Consider the following 8,971-nt stretch of genomic DNA (forward strand, 5'->3'; position numbering starts at 1 on the left):
CCAGGCCCTGGATCAAGGTGGACTCTTCAACCTCGTCTCAGAGGTGGAGCTTTTCCCTCCAGGGGTAGAGAGCAGTTATGGAGAGGTTCCGCGCTGGTGGAGTGTAAGACATGTGGATTCGAAATGCCAGCCTGATGACAGCCAGGAAGATGACAATGGGAAAAGGGAGACCATTTTCAGAAGTTGTTGTCATCAGTTAATTTGTGTCCGATGAAAATATAGACTTAGAGTAACTGTTCTTAAGTTGTTTCATTTCTGGCCCCATTACACTATTTAAAATTATTCAGAGCATGAGTGCTTGTGCTTATTTTTTTCTTCAAATTTTTCTCCAAAAAAAAAAATTTTTTTTCCATATTAGAAGTCATAATGGATTTTTAAAGTTACTAATAGTAATTAATTTAAAATATCAATAACACAGTCACTACAGAAATGTTGTGTTTTTATGAAAAAATACACATTTTATGTATTTTTATGAAAAACATTGTATTTTTATGTATATTTTCCAAATTAAAAAATAATTGTGAAAAGAATGGCATTGTTTTACAGGTTTGTAGGTCTCTTCAATGTCTGGCTTAATAGGATAGCTGGAGGCTCTTATCTGCTTCTGCTTTCAAAACAATCTCGTTTTGGTTGAAGTATCTTAAAGAATTCTTGTCTCACACAGACATGAGCCAAAAAAAAGGAAGGGCTTCTTCAATAAACTTTTCAGATAACTTTGATATTCTTTTTTAATATCACACCAAACCTTAACAAGGGGTTGTTTATTAAAGTTTAGCCCCAATGTGAAATCCAAAACTGTATTGATAAACATTTCATATGTTGTTACATTAAAATCCATCAATCATCTTGTACTGTGACTGGCTTTCCCCCATAAATGACCTTATAACAGTTAATTAGAGGAGTTATCTGGAAAATATTGGCTCACACTGCATTATTCACAACTTTCAAATATTGACACATTTCATTATGCGGTACTTTATGAAATAATACTTTTTATCACTTCTGATCTCATCAGAATAGCCTTTAAAAACTTGGAAGCAGTCAAGCTAATAATGGTGAATATTAGTTTCCCAAAATTCTGATTTTCAGTTGAAAGCTCAAATGATATCATTGGCAGTAAACAATTTCAGTTGTTTTACTTGAAGTTACAGCCCACATCATATATTTGTGAGAGAATGACTGACAATACCCGTCTGAATAACTGTAGTTTATCTGTCAGTCATTTTGTCAAGTAAATATCTTGTTCTATTAAGAAAATAACTTAAAGCTCAAGCTTCCAGTAAAATAATTGCTAAGGATGTAAATACAACAGGATAAATATAATTAACACTGCTTCATGTTACATATGAATGTTGTTAAGAGAGTGAATCCTAAGAGTTCTCATCACAAGGAAAGAATTCTTTTCCATTTCTTTGATTTTGTATTTATATGAGATGAAGGATGATCACTAAACTTATTATAAGTCAAATCATTGTGCTGTTCATCTTAAACTTACACAGTGCTGTGTTTCATTTGGATCTCAGTAAAACTGGAAGACAATTTTTTTAAAAAGACCCATTCAAGATCCCCTATAAGCACTATCAAACATCCCTATCATTTTTGTGGAATTACTTTCCCTAATAAAGGTTTGACTCACCTATTGAACTGAAAAAAACAATCTACACAGTGATTTTCTTCCCGATTCCACTGTAGTGCAATATACAACACAAATGTGCTGTGTACTTCCCATTTTTTCTCATACAGAATCTTGAAAACAGAAGCATGCATTGTTAAGAGTTAATTTTTATAGTTTCATCAAAGACATTCTTGAGTGAAACTGGCTTTTTCATTTTTTCTGTGAGTGCATGAAGATGAAGAAAAAAATTCCTCTGGGTGTACTTTGGTGCTACTGACTTGAATATTTCTAAGCAGCCAGAAATTTTATCTACAACCATTATTTACAAAAGCCAGTATGGTGGAAAAATCAAACAACTTCATTGTGTTAATAAGACTTAAATCTAAGACCTGAAACCATAAACTATGAGGCAAAAACATAGGCATTAAGCTCCTTGACAGTGACACTGATGGTGATTCTATGGATCTGATTCCAAAAGGGAAAGTAACAAAAGCAAGAATAAAACAGTGGGGCTACATCAAACTAAAAAGCTTCTACACAGTAAATAAATCAATAAGAAAAAGAAAGGACAACCTGCCAGATGGGAAAAAATCATGTATGTGCTAAGACTTTTGCAAATCATATATCAGCTAAGGTGTTAATATCCAAAATATATAAAGATCTCATACAATTCAACAACAAACAGTCTAGTTTAAAAATGGGCTGGGGAGTGGAACAGACATTTTTCCAACGAGGATATGTGGATGGTCAGCAGGTACATGAAAAGATGCTCAACATCACTAATCATCAGTTCAGTTCAGTTCAGTTCAGTCGCTCAGTCGTGTCCGACTCTTTGTGACCCCATGAATCACAGCACGCCAGGCCTCCATGTCCATCACCAACTCCTGGAGTTCACTCAAACTCACATCCATCGAGTCGTGATGCCATCCAGCCGTCTCATTCTCTGTCGTCCCCTTCTCCTCCTGCCCCCAATCCCTCCCAGCATCAGAGTCTTTTCCAGTGAGTCAACTCTTCGCATGAGGTGGCCAGAGTAACTGGAGCTTCAGCTTTAGCATCAGTCCTTCCAATGAACACCCAGGACTGATCTCCTTTAGAATGGACTGGTTGGATCTCCTTGCAATCCGAGGGACTCTCAAGAGTCTTCTCCAACACCACAGTTCAAAAACATCAATTCTTCGGTGATCAGCTCTCTTCCCAGTCCAACACTTCACATCCATACATGACCATGGGAAAAACCATAGCCTTGACTAGATGGACCTTTGTTGGCAAAGTAATGTCTCTGCTTTTTAATATGCTATCTAGCTTGGTCATAACTTTCCTTCCAAGGAGTAAGCATCTTTTAATTTCATGGCTGGAGTCAGCATCCACAGTGATTTTGGAGCCCAAAAAAATAAAGTCTGACACTGTTTCCACTGTTTCCCCATATATTTCCCATGAAGTGATGGGACCAGATGCCATGATCTTCACTTTCTGAATGTTGAACTTCAAGCCAACCTTTTCACTCTCCTCTTTCACTTTCATCAAGAGGCTTTTGAGTTCCTCTTCACTTTCTGCCATAAGGGTAGTGTCATCTGCATATCTGAGGTTATTGATATTTTTCCTGGCAATCTTGATTCCAGCTTGTGCTTCTTCCAGCCCAGCGTTCCTCATGATGTACTCAGCATAGAAGTTAAACAAGCAGGGTGACAATATACAACCTTGACGTACTCCTTTTCCTATTTGGAACCAGTCTGTTGTTCCATGTCCAGTTCTAACTGTTGCTTCCTGACCTGCATACAGGTTTCTCAAGAGGCAGGTCATGTGGTCTGGTATTCCCATCTCTTTCAGAATTTTCCACAGTTTCTTGTGATCCACACAGTCAAAGGTTTTGGCATAGTCAATGAAGCAGAAATAGATGTTTTTCTGGAACTCTCTTGTTTTCTCCATGATCCAGTGGATGTTGACAATTCGGTCTCTGGTGCCTCTGCCTTTTCTAAAACCTGCTTGAACGTCTGGAAGTTCACGGTTCACATATTGCTGAAGCCTGGCTTGGAGAATTTTGAGCATGACTTTACCAGTGTGTGAGATGAGTGCAATTATGTGTTAGTTTGAGCATTCTTTGGCATTGACTTTCTTTGGGACTGGAATGAAGACTGACCTTTCCAGTCCAGGGACAAGCAAATCAAAACCACCGTGATATATCTCGTCACATCTGTTAGAATGGCTATTATCAAAAGGATGGGAAATAACAAGTGTGGCGAGGATATGGAGAAAAAGAATCAGTGTGTATTGTTGGTGGGGATATAAATTGATGCAGCCACTATGGAAAACAGTATGGGTATTCCTCAAAAAACTAACAAGAGAACTACCATTTTTTCAAGAAATTGCCCTTCTGGGTATTTATTCAAAGAAAGCTAGATAACTAATTTGAAAGGATATATACACATACCTCTATGTTCACTGCATCATCATTTACAATAATCCAGATATTGAAATAACCTACATGCCCATCAATGGATGAATTGATAAGGAAGATATGATACATACACACAATGGAATACTTTTCAGCCATAGAAAAGAATGAAAACTGCCATTTGCAGTGCGATGAATGGACCTTGAGGGTATCATGCAACATTAAATAAGTTAGAAAAAGAAAAATATCATCTCACTTATATGTAGAACCTAATGACAACAGCAAAAACAAATTCTAAGCTCATAGGTATGGAGAACAGATTGATGCTGGCCAGCCACGGTGAGATGGTAGACACAATGGGTCAGGGTGGGGGCGTCAAAGATACAAACTTCAGAAAAAGAAACAATTCATGGGGATGTAATGACATCATGGGCTTCCCAGGTGCCAGTAGTGGTAAAGAACCGCCGGCTAAGACAGAAGACATAAAGAGACGTGGGTTCGATCTCTGGGTTGGGAAGATCCCCTGGAGGAGGGCATGGCAACACACTCCACTATTCTTGCCTGGAGAATTGGCCTTGACATACTCCTTTCCCAATTTTGCATTGTTCCATGTCCAGTTCTAACTGTTGCTTCTTTACCTGCATACAGATTTCTCAAGAAGCAGTTAAGTCGCTCAGTTGTGTCCAGCTCTTTGCTACCCCATGGACTGTATAGTCCATGAAGTTCTCCAGGCCAGAATATTGGAGTGGGTAGCCTTTCCCTTCTCCAGGGGATCTTCTCAACCCAGGAATCAAACCCGGGTCTCCCACACTGCAGGAGGATTCTTCACCAGCTGAGATACCAGAGAAGTCCAAGAACACTGGAGTGATCCCTTCTCCAGGGAATCGTCCCAACCCAGGGATCTAACTGGGGTCTCCTGCATTGCAGGTGGATTGTTTACCTGCAAACAGATTTCTCAAGAAGCAGGTAAGGTGGTCTTGGATTCCCATCTCTAAGAATTTTTCACAGTTTGCTATGATTCACACAGTTAACGGCTTTAACGTAGTCAATGGAGACAGGTAGATGTTTTTCTGGAATTCCCTTTTTTTTATGATCCAAATGATGTTGGCAATTTGATCTCTGGTTCCTCTGCCTTTTCTAAATCCAGTTTGTACTTCTGGAAGTTCTCAGTTCATGTGCTGTTGAAGCCTAGCTTAGAGAATTTTGAGCGTTATTTTGCTAGCTTGTGAAATGAGTGCAATTTTGTGGCATTTTGAACTTTCATTGGCATTGGAATGAAAACTGACCATTTCCCATCTTGTGGCCACTGCTGAGTTTCCCAAATTTGCTGGCATATCGGGTGTAGCACTTTAACAGCATCATCTTTTAGGATTTGAAATAGCTCAACTGAAACTAATATAATGCTATATGTCCATTATCTCTCAAGAACATAAGAATTATTTTGACCTCCACACTCCCTGGAAGGTTTTCAGGGTTTCTCAGGAGGTCACAGACCACACGTGTAGGTGCTGACTTAAGAAAGAGAGAGACCCAGAGGAGAATGGATGGAAGAGATTTGATCAAATAAAATTTTAAGAATTATATTATTGTGCTCTCGAGATGCCTATGCATCTAACTGAATGAAATTGTTAGTATTTTACTGTGTGATGCTTTGCATTCTTTGCAAGTAGTTTCTCTATATTGTTTTTCCACCTATTAATAATCTACTAGTAGGCTTTATGAAACCATCCATCTTTTTTGTCTCCTGTAATATTGATCATGTAGTAATTAAACTCACAATTAATGACTTGATTAGTTTTTAGCTCTCAGAACAGACTGAAAAAAATCAGTCTAATCATCTTATGTAACCTCACATTACTATATTAAACAAAACTCATATTTTTAAATTATTGTGAAATTGAGAATTTTCAGCTCCAAGTATTAATATTAAAGCTATTGGCATGCTATTCAATAATTACTTTTCCATTTAATTATAATGAAATATCACAGAACAAATGTCATGATTTGCACAGTAAACAAAAACCTGGACAGATAATCTCTTTCTGACCTTTTTACATATCACTTTGAACATTTGTCTCTGTTTGTTGCCTACTTAGGGTTATAAGGACTTCTTGTTATTATATTTTGAGCCAGGTCTGAAGATGATATGAATATAAAAGAAGACAACTGCTGATAGGCAGAGAGTGCTATCCTACCACAAAATACTAATAATAGGAAAAAGAGATTTATTTTCATTGTTGGTATAGTTTTGTTATAATTTAAGTCCACAACTTTAGACATGTTAGTTAATTGCTATGTACTTTAACTGACTTATCTATAAAATAGAGGTTAAACTAGAAGATTTGTCAACTTAAAAAAAAATTTAACCAATTATAGTCATTAATCTATGATCACAGTGACCAATATGATTTCCTCATAATGTTTTGAATAACATTCTGTGACCTATTAAAAAGAGGATTAATGAATCATTTGGTTACCATAGTAATAATGTGGTGATCTTTTATCTCTTCCTGACTATCATTAGCCTATGGTAAAAACATAGTTTGTTAGAGGATTTTACTTGTAAACTATATAATTCATTTAACATTCAGTTTCAAGGAGTATTTCATATTTAGTTATTTAACTTCTTAATTTTATAGATCACACACTAAGTGACATACTACTACAACATCTATGGCTACAAAATAAATGGTAAGGAATCAATATGCTTACAAAAGTCTCAAGAAAATTTGGCCTTTTTCCTTGTAAAATGACTTTTGATTATAATGCCTCTTGTGTATGTTAATTATGTCAAAACTTCTAGCCATGTAGAACCTTTCCTTAACATTGACCTTGAAGCAGTTATTCTTGTTTCTGCCAAGAGAGGATTTACCCATACTTTAGACACTATAGCTTTCTCAGTCTCAAAGAAAATGTATCCTCTGAAACCTCCATTATGGTATTTTCCTTGAGATGGAGCTATATTTTCCAAAAGAGTAATTGAAGTTGTAGTTGTATGTTGACATTGAATAGCCCTGAGGCTTAAAATTCAGTGCAAGACAAAGTCTTATTACCTACACTCTTCAAAAAGGCGTATGATGGCCAGAGCTCATCATGCGTCTCATTTCAGGAAGGTGAAGAAGGGAAAAATGAGGACGTGCAGCGCCTTGACTGTGCTTTCACTTAGTTTATGAAAGAGAAAAGTCAAACTCTTCCCATCATATCATTAGGCTTAAACAATTTTAAAGGTGAGAAAATATTTCCTCATGAACATGTATACATCTCTAAAACAAAATAATTGGCTAATAATCATACAAAAGCACATGCTACCATGATTCTTCTCTTCACTTAGACAAGTGCTTCTCAAAGTGTAATTTTCATTTAGGCTACACCAGAATCACCTGAAGTGCTTGTTAAAAGTACTATTTCTTGGGCTATTTTCAAGCTGTTGAACCAGATTATCTGGGTTGGAACTGAGAGCTCTGAATTTTTAATAGGAGCCTCTCATGGATTCAACAAACGTTAAACCTTGAAAACTGCTGACTGAAAGCTTGGTGATGACTGGTCCCAATTACATTTATATCATCATGTGAGCTAAATTTTGCCCAGTTTTCCACCTTCTTTACAACAAACTTTTATACAGCTCACTTTTGAATATAGTAATTCTGTAACAATTCCTTTGTACACCTAACTTGGACTTTGGTACATCAACTAATGAGATATATTGAAAGCTATTACATGGTGGAATTGCCTTCCAGCCAACAGTTTTGCTTCAACAGAATCAGCTTCTTTGTCTTCACAGCATTGCTGGCCATACTTATGGGAATATTATTGCCTTCATCCTATGTGATGTAAAAAACAAAATTAAAAGTAATGGTTCTCAATGAGAACTAATGCGTGGGAAAATGAAGAGCTTATCTCAGCTATGTTAAATAATTGGAATGTCATTCCAACATAAATTATCTCACTAAATTTGCAGAAGTTAAATAAACAAAATGAAGTGTGTGTGTGTGTGTGTATATATATATATATATATATACACATACATATATATAGGCTCAGTTTGTAAAGAATCTGCCTTCAATGCAGGAGACCCAGGTTTGATTCCCAGGTCAGGAAGAGCCACTGGAGAAGGGAGTGGTACCTACTCTAGTATTCTTGCTTGGAGAATTCCATGCACAGAGGAGCCTGATGGGCTACAATCTATGGTGTTGCAAAGAGTCAGACACGACTGAACAACCAACATTTTCACTTTCACATACTTATATATATTATATATATATACACATATATATTCAAAACAGTCTAAATAGCATGATGGAGTTAGGGATTAAAAGCAATTATCTATTTAGGACTAAAATCCATCTATCCATGCATGTCTACATACATGTCATGTCATATTTGTCGTATCTCTGCTAAGAACTATGCAAGAAATTAAGAGATTTCCTCTAGATTTAACATTGGGGTTTTCGTTCATTCAACAAATGTTTGTGAACACCTACTACATTGCAGACTGCATACTAGAAGCAGTATATATTGTTGTAACAAGCCAGAAATAATAAGTTTAATGATAAGAAATAATAAGTTCTCACAAGACTTTGATTCCAGTGGAGGAGGAGAGACAGCAAACAAATAATCAGTGAATATCTATCCAGTAAAGGTAAATGCTCTGAAGAGAAATAAAGCAGAGGAGCACGTTACATAGTGTGGTCAGGGAAAACCTCTCTGAAAACTTAGCATTTGATTAGGAACCTGAGGGAAATGAAGGAGTAATCCATGCAGCTATTGGAAAAAGTATACTGCAGGCCGTCAGACCTGAAGCAGAGGCTCGTACAGCGTGACTGAGAGACAGAAGGGAGGCCAGTGTGTCTACAGTAGGGTAGGTAAGGATGTCTAGAAGGAGACGGATCAGAAAAGTAGCAGGGGGCTAGATCACGCAAGACCTTGTCGACCACTGTGAGGATCTGGGGTTTCTTCTGCGTGAA

This window comes from Moschus berezovskii, chromosome 8 (assembly GCF_049115385.1).
Source record: "Moschus berezovskii isolate FMDL1 chromosome 8, NW_MosBer_1.0, whole genome shotgun sequence".
NCBI classification, from domain to species: domain Eukaryota; kingdom Metazoa; phylum Chordata; class Mammalia; order Artiodactyla; family Moschidae; genus Moschus; species Moschus berezovskii.